Source organism: Bufo bufo, chromosome 5, assembly GCF_905171765.1.
Source record: "Bufo bufo chromosome 5, aBufBuf1.1, whole genome shotgun sequence".
NCBI lineage: Eukaryota > Metazoa > Chordata > Amphibia > Anura > Bufonidae > Bufo > Bufo bufo.
This window is the reverse complement of record NC_053393.1, coordinates 208964784-208979132: the sequence shown is the minus strand read 5'-3', so window position 1 is coordinate 208979132 and position 14349 is coordinate 208964784.

The window sequence follows — 14349 nt, the reverse complement described above, 5'->3', positions numbered from 1 at the left end:
AGGCGGCACAGAGGATTAGGAGGCGGCGCAGAAGTCCGGAAAGGCGGCGCTGGGCGGCGGGTTCGGCCGGCACCTTGCATCCATTAACATCCCCTTGGGCACCTTATTTGTTTGACTGACAGGTTAGTAATAGCTGTTTTTTAGCTAAATAAGCCCACAGATGACATTTATAAGCCCACATTAGGAATCGTGAAGACGCCCTGAACATCAGCATATTTTTAGCTGACAGGGGTGAAACCTGGTGACAGCATCCCTTTAAAGAAATTACTGTTTCTAGCTGCTGTGGACTAGCAGCTAGAAAACAGTAATTTCTTTAATGTGTTATGTTATTTAGACTGAGCTCTCAGCATGCTTAGCCAGTCAGTAATTTTCATAGTGCTGTTATGATTTATGGACACAGCTCTCAGCATGCTTAGCCAGCCTTCTTTCTGGCTGTGCTTCTTGAGAGTCACAGTCCACAGGCTCAGAAACAGCCAGATAGAAGGCTGGCTAAGCATGCTGAGAGCTGTGTCTATAAATCATAACAGCACTATGATTGCCCTCCCTTCCAACTGGATGAGTTTATCTGATACCTGCCCTGCTCCAGAAGCTCCTGCTGTCTCGCGGGCTGGTGTGGCTGAGCGCTGTGGGCCGTGTGCTAGTCGAAACTGCTGAGCAGGTTGTACACAGCGCAGCGTGCAGGAGGGATAACCGCGGGCGCACTGAGGTCATATCCGGCGGGCCGGCATTACAGGAACCGCACCAGCTGCTCTGACGTCCTGCCGCTGGATATCCTGTGACGTATATCCGGCGGCAGGACGTCAGAGCAGCTGGTGCTGTTCCTGTAATGACGCGGCCCGCCGGATATGACATCAGTAGTGATGGGAAGTTCGGATCTTTCAGATGAGACGGTTCATGAATCGGATCTTCGGTTCACTTGCTGAGTCACTGACTGCTGAGCTGACTCGCAAGTGAACCGAAGACTCTAGGTGCCGGTGCGCATGCGCAGATGCTATCCATTAGATTCACTTGCTGCTGCTGACTCAGTCGGCTCTTCAGCTCTCTAATGAGTGAGTCAGGATCAGGAAGAGTGATTGATTATAGTGATAGTGAAGGGAAGCTGAGGCTGACGCCGGACAGGAGGACTCAGGACAGGAGTCAGGAGCTGTCACTGTGGTGTGCATTGTTGTCTGTTGTGCATTGTTACCCACAGTGACAACAGTCTGACACTGACAGTAGTACAACGAACCAAGTGAAGTGAAATGTGAATGCACAGGGAAAACTATGTGCTGAATTAATAACAGTATTACAGTAACACAGTCACTGGCTGATAATAAAATAGTCCCCACAGTCCCCACTTAACGGAATCCATAAAGGAGATGTGAACCCACCCTTAGTTATATAGCTACTGAACGAGATGCCTTTAACATATATATCTCCTGAGAAGCCAATTTGATCCTAAAGGGTTAATTCAACCTGTAATCTTCTCTTCTCTTATCTCTCTGCTCCTGTCCCTTAATCTTATCACTGCTGCAACAAAAGCAGCCACAGCCTCAGTGTAACCTGTTCTAGACTCTGACTCACGGCTCTTTTAACTCAAAGAATCGAATGAGTCTCTAACTAATCAGATCTTTAGATTCTTTTAACCTGAGACTCATTCGATTCATTCCTATTCTTAGACTCCCTGTACTACTCAGACGACTCAGAGCTGCTAGTGCTTGCCTTGCCTCAGCTCTGATTGGTTGGTGGGCGGGGAGGGGCTGGCAGAAGCAGCTTCCACTCTAGGATCATATTACGCTCCTCCCGAGTCCCTCCCTCAGGCTCCTCCCTGCTGCCAGCGTGAGGTGAGCGTCTCTGCATTGTCTGTGTGCTATGTGACGCTGCGCTGTGTACAACAGAGGACTTTTAGCGCGGGCCGCTCCCGACGGCCTTTTGGCTGGCGGATGGGCCTATTTTATGGTAGGGGCCTGGAGCTGCAGCTCCATCAGCCCCTACGTTAATCCGGCCTGGAGTTCCACGTATTAAACTGGCCACACTGTGTAGACCAAAAATGGATGGGGGGCTCGGGGTTCCGGATCCGTGGATTTATTATTTAGCTGCCCAACTTCAACAATTGCGGGGATGGAGGATGGAATTACCACAGCAGGAAGAATAGTACGTCACTACAGGGAGTGCAGAATTATTAGGCAAGTTGTATTTTTGAGGATTAATTTTATTATTGAACAACAACCATGTTCTCAATGATCTCAAAAAACTCATTAATATCAAAGCTGAATATTTTTGGAAGTAGTTTTTAGTTTGTTTTTAGTTTTAGCTATTTTAGGGGGATATCTGTGTGTGCAGGTGACTATTACTGTGCATAATTATTAGGCAACTTAACAAAAAACAAATATATACCCATTTCAATTATTTATTTTTACCAGTGAAACCAATATAACATCTCAACATTCACAAATATACATTTCTGACATTCAAAAACAAAACAAAACAAATCAGTGACCAATATAGCCACCTTTCTTTGCAAGGACACTCAAAAGCCTGCCATCCATGGATTCTGTCAGTGTTTTGATCTGTTCACCATCAACATTGCGTGCAGCAGCAACCACAGCCTCCCAGACACTGTTCAGAGAGGTGTACTGTTTTCCCTCCTTGTAAATCTCACATTTGATGATGGACCACAGGTTCTCAATGGGGTTCAGATCAGGTGAACAAGGAGGCCATGTCATTAGATTTTCTTCTTTTATACCCTTTCTTGCCAGCCACGCTGTGGAGTACTTGGACGCGTGTGATGGAGCATTGTCCTGCATGAAAATCATGTTTTTCTTGAAGGATGCAGACTTCTTCCTGTACCACTGCTTGAAGAAGGTGTCTTCCAGAAACTGGCAGTAGGACTGGAGTTGAGCTTGACTCCATCCTCAACCCGAAAAGGCCCCACAAGCTCATCTTTGATGATACCAGCCCAAACCAGTACTTCACCTCCACCTTGCTGGCGTCTGAGTTGGACTGGAGCTCTCTGCCCTTTACCAATCCAGCCACGGGCCCATCCATCTGGCCCATCAAGACTCACTCTCATTTCATCAGTCCATAAAACCTTAGAAAAATCAGTCTTGAGATATTTCTTGGCCAGTCTTTACGTTTCAGCTTGTGTGTCTTGTTCAGTGGTGGTCATCTTTCAGCCTTTCTTACCTTGGCCATGGTCTCTGAGTATTGCACACCTTGTGCTTTTGGGCCCTCCAGTGATGTTGCAGCTCTGAAATATGGCCAAACTGGTGGCAAGTGGCATCTTGGCAGCTGCACGCTTGACTTTTCTCAGTTCATGGGCAGTTATTTTGCGCCTTGGTTTTTCCACACGCTTCTTGCGACCCTGTTTGACTATTTTGAATGATAACGATTGATTGTTCGATGATCACGCTTCAGAAGCTTTGCAATTTTTAAGAGTGCTGCATCCCTCTGCAAGAGATCTCACTATTTTTGACTTTTCTGAGCCTGTCAAGTCCTTCTTTTGACCCATTTTGCCAAAGGAAAGGAAGTTGCCTAATAATTATGCACACCTAATATAGGGTGTTGATGTCATTAGACCACACCCCTTCTCATTACAGAGATGCACATCACCTAATATGCTTAATTGGTAGTAGGCTTTCGAGCCTATACAGCTTGGAGTAAGACAACATGCATAAAGAGGATGATGTGGTCAAAATACTCATTTGCCTAATAATTCTGCACGCAGTGTATGTTAAGGGCAAGAATCTAATGACGGCACTGGAAGATGGATCACTGGATAGAATGGGAAGTGACATCCCGCTACTTCGGGTGGTTCATAAAGTCTGGTGGAAAGGCAGGACAATAGCTGGGGTACAGGGTTACACCAGGTTTACCGCAATTTGGCCTAATCTTATGTATGCGGAACTGCACAAAGTGCCTGATGTTCAGGTCTGGGGACGGTACGGACTCACCTACATGCATCAGCTATATGAGGGGGATACTCTGAAAGACTATGCTCGCCTACAAAGGGAATTTCAGCTCCCACATTCCCAATTTTACTTATACTTGCAGATACGGCACGCTATTCGCGCCCAGGATGCAGCGGGGGGGGTTGCGCCGGCCTCCAGAAATCCGATTATTGATTTAGCAAGCTCTGGGGGATCTACCAGTGGGGTCATATCATTGCATTATAGCAGTCTTATGGAAAGGCAGATTAAAAAGCAACCTCTTCGGTTGTACGATAAGTGGCGGGAGGATATCGAAGACTTGTCAGAGGAGCAATGGCATACAGTCCTGGAGGGGTTCACAGATGTTGCAGTTGGTGAAACGCACAGAAAGTCACAATTACTGTTGTTACACAGAGTTTATCGGACACCTGTCCTCTTGAGGAAAATGGGGTACAGGTCAGATGACATGTGTCCTAGATGTGGTGCACCCAATGCTACGCTGATACACCTTATGTGGAACTGCCCTAGGCTGAGGAGATATTGGGGGGCATAATAGATCTAATACGAAAAGTGTTTGAGACAAGAGTGGAGGCAGATGCCAGATTATGTGTACTAGGCTGTACTGAGTCTGTACAACTAGCCGCTGAGCAGAAATTAGCGGTTATCCGCATAGTGTATCAAGCAAGAAAGGTGATTGCGTACCATTGGGTGGATCATGATCCTCCAGAGGTGGGGGAACTTGTTCGTAAGGTTCACACACTGTTGCAAATGGAAAAATTTGTATACCAGAAGGGGAATAGTAGTAAAAAATATGAGAAGATTTGGGGAAGATGGAGGCAATACTACAATATTGTAGATTAATGCGGTTTAAGTAGATACTGGAATCCGAACCGCCCCGGCTTTATTTATGTTTTTAGAGGCCACACATGAGAGGCATGGATGTTATTGTTCACTGGGAGGGGATGAGGGGTGGGAGCTGTAATAGGGACTAGGGTATAGTCTTTTGGGATGAGAGGTGGTATATATGTTCTGTTACGCTGTCATGTAATGTACTGATGTATCCGAACTGTTGACATAAGTTATGTACTTGAGGATTATGTACCGGATGTCCAGCTGTAATGTAAAGCTATTGCATTTCAATAACGAACTCTTTATGGAGAGGACTTTTGGAGATGTTCTCCTTGGATCTAGGACGCTTGGGTATGTGGAGCGGGAGGGGGGATTGCTTTGTTTGTCTCATAAAATGCTTTGAAAATCTCAATAAAAACAATCTGATTTAAAAAAAGAGATGAGTGAATTTTTCAAAATTCGATTTGCCGTTTCGACAAATTTGTTTGAAAAAATTTGCGAATTACGTAAAAAAAACTGCTATTTCTTGGCTGCAGAGAGCCTTTATAGTGGTGTAGAACACTGTGCCTTGCAGTTACACACATATGGAGTCTGCTTTGGTAGTGAAATAATACTGTGAGTTCGTATGACATGCAGATGACAGGCGTCACTCTTAGAATCACTGTACACTTCATTTATTTGGGCAGTTACAGGGCCAAAACTGACCAAATAACTCAAGTATGAACACAGCCTTACAGGTCGATGTTAGCGCCAAGACACTCCGTGTGCTGTCCGCATCCGTTGCTCCGTTCCGTAGACCTGCAAAAATTATATATCATGTCCTATTCTTGTCCGTTTTGCTGACAAAAATAGGCATTTCTATAAAGGACCAACCGTGGGGGGCGGAGCTAGCGCCGAAACAGAGCGGACATGTGAAGCGCTGCTCTCCTGCAGATATACCCCAAAAGCCTGGATTTACCGCTCCACTGATAGCCAAAATGGTCAAGATAGGTGACCAAAAGCCTTCTGCCCAAGCAGGTCAAGCTCGTTCCGCCAGTCAACCTGGCGATATGGATCGGTTTATCAGAAAAGCAGCGGCCGCTGCTGTGAATAGAGAGCCCAAGATGGCGCCCGGCACTCCTAGGAGCGGCAACAACAGAACAGCCAGAGAGGCGACCGAATCTGATGGGGTAAGAGATGATTCTCCTGACCCCGATAGCCTCCCCATATCCCGCTCTTATCTTAAAGAAGCCTTACTAGACGCCCTGGGCCCCATCAGCCTGGATTTAGCCTCCATTAAGGAGGATGTCCGTCACATAGGCAGAAGAGTGGAGGGCCTAGAAGAAAATCAGGCGGACATCATCACTCACCAATCGGAGGCATCAAATAGCCTCATGATATGCCAGAATCACCTTAACTCCTTATATGCAGCCGTTGAGGATCAGGAAAACAGAGGGAGGAGGAACAACCTGCGTTTTCGTGGGATCCCTGAGTCTGTGTCCCCAGTAGATGTGCCACACACAGTCATCCAAATTTGCCTGCAAATCCTGGGCCCAGACTCGGCCCATGAAGTGATCATAGAGAGAGCCCACAGAGCCCTGCGTCCCAAGCCACAAGCCTCAGAGCCTCCCCGGGACGTTATTTGCAAATTTTTGCACTTTCCTGTTAAGGAGGCCATCTTAACCGGAGCTAGGCAAGCCGAACCTCTGAGTTGGGAAAACAACCATATATCAGTCTTTCAAGACCTATCACAGTCTACCTTGAAGAAGCGTCGTTCCTTGAAGCCACTAACGGAATGGCTCCGTCAACATAACACCATATACAGATGGACCTTCCCATTTGGTCTGTCTTTTGCATATGAAGGACGACGAGTCAACATCTCCTCCTATGGGGACTTAGAAAAGGCCTATGCCCATTTGAAAATTCTTCCTCTGGACATAGAAAATTGGGAGATGGTCCAGTGCCTCCCACCTTTAACCTCACTACCTGCGATATCTTCCTGGGAGACCATGCGCACCCCAAGATCGCAAAAGACCAAGAAAAATTATCCTGCCTCTACCCCTAAGAGACTCTCTCTGCCAGATAAATGATTACCTGCTTTCCCCCCTATTATCTAGCTATCCAGTAGTATTGGCCCTCTAAGGGTATTATCTACATAACTACATGATGTTTAGTCTAATTCCCCCCCTGACGTCAATGTCACTGTTAAAATTACTGTATTTTGCTCTATTATGCTTTAACAGTAATCTCAGGTTTGAGCTTGATCTCAAGCTTATGTTGTGTTTTTTGTTATTTGTTCTCAGTTTTTTATTTTGTGACAGGTACTCCTTTTCTAACCACAGGATAGCCCGGCGCTGCCTTGTAGACGCAAGACTTCAGAATGCTGCTGCATACTCATGGTCTTCTTTCCTCTTCAAACAGGTCTTTTTTGCTTTATTTGCTGGTCCTTGGCCCCTCGCCTTGACAGGCAGCACCCTTGTTGGGGAATCAGGTGGACGTCCTTTAATCTCTCACTTACCACGTCTTATAAATGATGATGTCGGACGTCCACCTGATTTCCTATAATGTCAAGGGACTGAGATCCCCCTCTAAGAGATTTAGAATATTCTCACTATTGAAAAAAGCCAATGGCTCTATTATTTTCCTCAGGAGACCCATTTCAAACACGGCCACTATCCCAATCTCTCCTATGCCAAATATACCACTTGGTTTCATTGTGGGGCTAGTGCTCCTGCTTCGAGGGGTGTGAGCATAGGATTCCGTAAAAACTTCCCTTTCAACCTCCTTTCACAAATTTTAGACCCAGAAGGTAGATACCTTATCCTGAAGGGCACAATTGGGCAGCAAACCGTCACTCTGGTTAATGTCTACGCCCCAAACTCAGGTCAGGTGGAGTGGCTTCTCTCCCTCCTTAACCTACTAGAGGATCATGTAGAAGGCTCTTTAATCTTGGGAGGGGATTTTAACCTTACCCTAAATCCACTTCTGGATTCCTCTTCAAGAAAGTCCTCAATCTCTCATAAAAGCCTCAGATCCCTCCAAGTCAAAATATTTAATTTAGGCCTGGTAGACGTTTGGAGGTGTTTACACCCAGACGAATTAGACTTCTCCTTTTACTCTGCAGCAAATGACACCTACACCAGGATTGATTATATTTTCCTACCTAAAGAAAAACTGCAATAATGCAAACTAGCCAAGATTGGTGACATTACATTATCTGACCATGCCCCAATCTCATGTGAACTGCATCTTTTATCCTCCCCTCCTAGATCCCCAGTCTGGCGATTTAATGAATCGCTACTAAGCAATACCTCTCATAAAAACCAGATAGCCTCCCACCTTGAGGAGTACTTCTCTATTAATAACACCCCAGATATATCCCCCCAAACGCTATGGGATGCCCACAAGCCCTATATCAGGGGCAAACTCATAAGCCTCTGCTCATTCCTCAAAAAAGAAGCAGAGAAAAAATTAAATCTCCTTCTGTCTCAGATCCACACTATTGAGAAGAAACACAAACAATCCCACCTTGCCTTGCACCTGTCGGAACTCCTTTCTCTAAGGTCTGAACTTAAGAACCTCCTGAATGAACGCTCTGCTAAATACTTCTTATCTTCCCAGCAGAAGTTTTACGCTTATGGCGATAAAGCTTCTAAGTACATGATGAGGAGATTTAAACAGAGGGAGAGTCCCGATTTGTCCAATGCATTAAAACATCCCAGGGCTCGTCCTTGTTTAAATCTGAGGAAATCGCGGACCAATTTAAACTCTTTTATGAGTCACTATATAATCTCCCCTCCCAGGAGCTAAAATACTCCCCTGAGGAGAAAATACCCCGTAACCAGTGGCGTACCGCCCATAGAGGCAGACCACGCCACTGCTATGGGGCCCGCGGCACTGGGGGGCCCGTAGCGCAGAGAAGGCCACGCCCACACTATTTGGCCCTGCCCACTCATGACCTGCTGCAGCCGGCTAATTGCTTTTTTCTCCCCAGGGCCCAGCCCCAACATCAACTCATCTTTTCCTCGCCGCAGCCCCCCCCCCCCCCCCCCCTGACCTGACCTCCTTCTGACCGTCTGCCGGAATCAGGATCAAACACCAGCCTGCATGTGGCGCTCGTGCCGCTGGCCAATCAGCACAAGGCAACTCTGTTGAGGCAGCTGCTGATTGGCCAGTGGCGCAAGGGGGCGGGCGGGAGAATCGGCTCGAACTTCGCCGTCGGGCCGGCCCTTCAACAGAGACGAGTCAGTGCCTGCCCTGAGCTGAGGAGAGAGAGGGAGTCCGGAGGAAGATTCTGAACTCTGAAGCAGTGGTGAGTAGTACTGTGAGTGAGCACTGAGCAGTGCACCGGTTGTGTCCCTGGCTGGCCTGAACTTGAGTCTTGAAGTAAGTCACTCGTCTCAAACTCAGTCAAGTGAAGTACCGTTCGTTCGTCACTCCCTGCAGCAGTGCCTGGCCCGGCCGACTAGTCCGAATTCCAAATATATTATAGCACAATGTACACAGAGATATTTACCACTACTGACTCATGGAACCCCAGAAACAGTGCCCCGGCCCCCAACCATCATGGCTGATGTCCCATGTGACAGGTCCCAAAAATCTAGCAGATGTCCCGATTAAAGGGAATCTGTCACTAGCAATTTACCCTTTTTTTTTTTTTTCATGAATCCATGTTTAACAGAGTACCTTTTTTCCATCTGTCTTGTTCTTTTGATTGTCAGTCCTGTCATTTCTTCAAAAAATCGATTCTTATGATATGTAAATGACGCTGTAAGGAGCCCAGAGGGGCGTTCTTCTTTCTCCGCGGTGCCCAGGAACGCCCCTCTGAAGTGCCGTGCCCGGCTAAATTTGAAAACTAATAACGCCTCCAAGACGTTTTGCGCGGGATTTGGGATGCCGGCGAAAGGAGGATCGGGGTGTTTGCAGCAGAGCGCGGCGCTGAGGAGGGGGGGTGTTGAGCACTTAGCCGCGCCTCTGGGAGGCGATTTAGATGAACTTGTCTTGGAGGCGTTATTAGTTTTCAAATTTAGCTGGGCACGGCACTTCAGAGGGGCGTTCATGGGCACCGTGGAGAAAGAATAACGCCCCTCTGGGCTCCTTACAGCGTCATTTACATATCATAAAAATCGATTTTTTTTGAAGAAATGACAAGACTCACAATCAAAAGAACAAGACAGATGGAAAAAAGGTACTCTGTTAAAAATGGATTCCTGAAAAAAAAATTTGGGTAAATTGCTAGTGACAGATTCCCTTTAACAGGGCACCCCAAATAAGGAGACCTGCAGGCTGCAGCCGATATCCCATGTGACAGGTCACCCCCAGGAAACCCCTAGGCTCCATTCACACGTCCGCAATGTTTTTTGCGGATACACGGAGCCACGGATCCGCAAAACACGGAAAACGACAATGTGCGTTCCGCATTTTGCGGACCGTACATTGCCGGCACTAATAGAATATGCTTGTTCTTGTCCGCAATTGCGGACAAGAATAGGACATGTTCTATTTTTTTGCGGAAACGGAAGCACGGATGCGGAAGTGCGGATCCGCAAATGTGGATGCGGACAGCACATTCCGGCCCCATTGAAAATGAATAGGTCTGCACTCGTTCCGCAAAATTGCGGAACGGATGCGGATCCATTTTGCGGACGTGTGAATGGACCCTAACAGTTTCTGTAGGTCATGTATAAATTTATTTAATGGGGGTGTGGCACGGGAGGAGCCAGGTCAGGAAGTGGGAGGGGCCATGGTGGGTAGTGGGCGGGGTTAAGGGGCCCAATTCAGATTTTTGCTATGGGGCCCAATGATTTCTATGTACGCCTCTGCCCGTATCAACCACTTTTTGGAATCCCTCACTCTCCCAACCCTAACCCCCTCCCAGAGGGAGTCCCTCACTAGGCCCTTCTCGACCCAGGAATTAGAATCAGCCATAAAATCTACCCCCAATGGGAAATGCCCAGGTCCGGATGGCCTCCCGATTCCATACTATTCCGCTTTTCAGAGCATTCTGACCCCCTTCCTTCTCCCAATCTACAATTCCTCTCTGGAGGGAAAGCCAGTATCTTCCGACATGACTAGGGCCACCATCACTATAATCCCTAAGGACGGGAAGGACCCCTCCTCCTGTTCCAACTATCGTCCCATTTCTTTACTTAATGTGGATTTGAAGCTTTTAGCCAAAATGCTCGCCCTTCGTTTGAACAAATACCTTCCCTTACTGATCCATCCGGACCAGGTGGGTTTTGTTAAGGGCCGAGAGGGCAAGGATAATACTGCCAAGGTCCTGAATTCCCTTTTCTACGCCTCTTACAGATCCTCTCCCTTAATCTTGATCGGCACGGACGCAGAGAAGGCTTTTGACAGGGTGGACTGGTCATATATCCGTCTCACTCTGCAAAAATTTAATTTACCAGACTCTTTTATCAACTCAGTCTTCTTGATGTACACCCACTCCTCGGCGTCCGTGTCGGTCAACGGAATCCTCTCATCTAACTTCCCAATTAGCAATGGGACTAGACAGGGATGCCCTCTTTCCCCTCTTATCTTTGTCCTTGTTATGGAAACTCTTCTGCAGGCTTTGAGGCAGGAGAGAGACATCCGAGGTCTTCATGTAGGGGGATTGGAGTTTAAGTTGGCTGCCTCCGCAGACGACCTCTTGATTATCACTACTAACCCCTTGAAATCCATGCCCATAATTCTCTCGCTTTTGAGCAGATTTGGGTCCATATCCAACTTTAAAGTTAACCCCACTAAGTCCCAGGTGATACACATGGGTCTGCCCCGCTCGACTCTCTCCTCCCTCAAAGCCTCCACCCCCTTTAACTGGAATACCCAGCAATTAACATACTTGGGTGTTAAACTTACCCCCTTTTTAACCGACCTTTATGCCTTAAATTTTAAACCCTTATTATCATCCATTATTGCCCAATTAGACTCACTTGACTTCCCCTTTCTATCTTGGTTTAGGAGAAAAAACCTTCTCATGTCCCTCATTATGCCACGGCTTACATATCTAATGCAGACTCTCCCTATAGAATTGCCCAGGTCATTCTTTACTCTCCTGAACAAACTTATACGTAAGTTTATTTGGCAAGGCAAGGCTCCTCGTATCTCCTTATCTACCCTTTCCAAACCAAAAAAAGCTGGAGGAATAGGGTTACCTGACCCTGAAGTATACATGAGATCTATTCTCCTCTCTAGGATTATAGATTGGATTAGATCCACCCCCCTCCAAAACATGGGTTGCACTGGAAAACTCATTCCTAACCACTCCTTTAAGGGCCCTTTTATTATCAGGAAAACCTCTTCCTGGTCTGCGCTTTATTCCTAATACTGTGATTAGGAATACTTTAAAAACTTGGAACTGGTTTATAGCTAATAAAAGCTCCATGTCCCTCCCCTCCCCCTTACTACTTATTAAGGACATAATCTCCCTTGCTCCGAAAGAACTTAGAGATAGCTTTCCCCCCTCCCTGCACACCTCTGACTCCCCTATAGAGACAATGGTAGACTCAGAGGGGACCTTGCTACCTGACCAAAAGTTATGTGACCTCCTAAAAATTAAGCTAAGCAACCCCATCACATTGAGCTTTCTGAAAGCAGAAACTCTCTCTTTACTCAAAAGCACTCCAACCCATACTGAACTCTCCTGGTTTGAAAAACTCTTAAATACTAAGCTATACCCTCCCAAGACTATCTCCACAATATATAGGAATCTAAAAAGCTCAGTTTCTGATCCCAAGCCAGCTATGGTAGGCCTATGGGAGAGAGATCTACAACGCTCCCTATCAGAAGCTGAGATTTCCTCCATACTGATCTCCCCACATAAAATCTCTAGATGTACCCGAGCGGAAGAAAATAGCTATAAGATTTTATCCCGCTGGTATAAAACCCCAGACAAAACCTGCCTATACAGCAGGGACTCTTCAGATCTCTGTTGGAGATGTCACTCAGAAAGGGGTTCTTATTTCCACATGTGGTGGTCTTGTGGTGTAGTCAGGGGATGGTGGGAGGAGATACTGAAGACCATCAACAAAATATGCCAGACTAATATTTCCTGTACCCCAGAACTAACCCTTCTCTCTCTGGGAGTCCAGAAAATCCCTAAATATAAAGCCTCTCTCTTCTTACTTATGTTAAGCGCAGCTAGACTACTTCTCCCGAAACTATGGCTTACACAAGATACTCCCAGTCACGAGAGTTGGTTTGCTAAGATAGACCAAATATATAGAATGGAGGAAATCTCCCATTGGGAAGGGAGAACAAGATCTGTTTTTCTAAAAATCTGGAATCCGTGGAAAGAATTCAGACACTTCTCATAATGTTTTTCAAATGAGTATATGATATTTTATACCTTGGAATTACCTCCCCTTACCTTCCCTTGTCTCCCTGTCTATTCTTCTTACCTTCCCTTCGCCCCCTCCCTCCTCTCGATCACTATGTCGACCAACTTATACGTACTGTGCAGTTTCTTCATTATCTGGCCCACTAATACTACTGTGGTAGTGTACAGACGACAACGTCTCTACTTCACCGAGCCCTCTTAAATCCATTTTGTGCATGAGATATATGTACCTGTATTGTTACATGTTATGTGTTTATTTCTACATGTATGTTCTTTATGAAAATAAAAATTATTAATACAAAAAAATAAATAAAGGACCAACCGTGTTTTGCGGATCCGCAATTTGAGGACCGCAAAACACGGCACGTTTGTGTGAACAAGCCCTTTATCTGAAGATATGCTAACAAATCAGAGTCCTTTAGCTAAAACTTCTCAAAGGGGTATTCCGGTAGGTGAAAGTTATCCTGCTCTATCCATTTCTATGGAAGTTCCGGAGATAGGCGAGTACAGTGCTTGGCTATCTCCGGAACACCCACAGAAATGAATGGAGCGTCCGTGCGCTTGTGCGACCGGCCGCACAGGTCATTTCAGGGGAGCATCAGGGGGCTTGCCGGGGGTACAGGGCCCTGTTCTTGTGATTGGTGGGGGTCCCACTGGTAGTACCCCCACCAACCTGATCTGATAACTTTTTCCTACCGCAATACCCTTTTAAAGGTATATAACTAAATTAGTACATACTGTATATCAACTAATGATTTAATACCTTGTGCAATCCATCTGTAAAAGGAGATGTTAGGATTAATATGCCTAATGTAGTTGTATATCTGATAATTCCAGTCTGGCTCAACATCTTCCTCCTTGAGTCAGCCTCTACACATTAAAGTGGTTTTCTGGGAGTTTTATACTGATGTCCTATCCTCTGGATAGGTCATCAATATCTGATCAGTGGTGGTCTGACATCCAGGACCCTTGCTGATCAGCTGTTTGAGAATGCAACAGACCTTCTCACAGTTTACCAATCAGAGCGCTGTATAGAGCTGCGCCTAGGCCATGTGACCAATGAATGTGATGTCACATGGCCTAGGGAAAGCTGAGAGAAAACTGTGGCACTACTGCCTTCTCAAACAGATGATCGGCGGGGGTCCCGGGTGTAGTGATGAACGAAGAGCCAATAAAAGTCGCAAACGTTTGCGCAGTTTAACCACCTCAGCCCCCAGTGCTTAAACACCCTGAAAGACCAGGCCACTTTTTACACTTCTGACCTACACTACT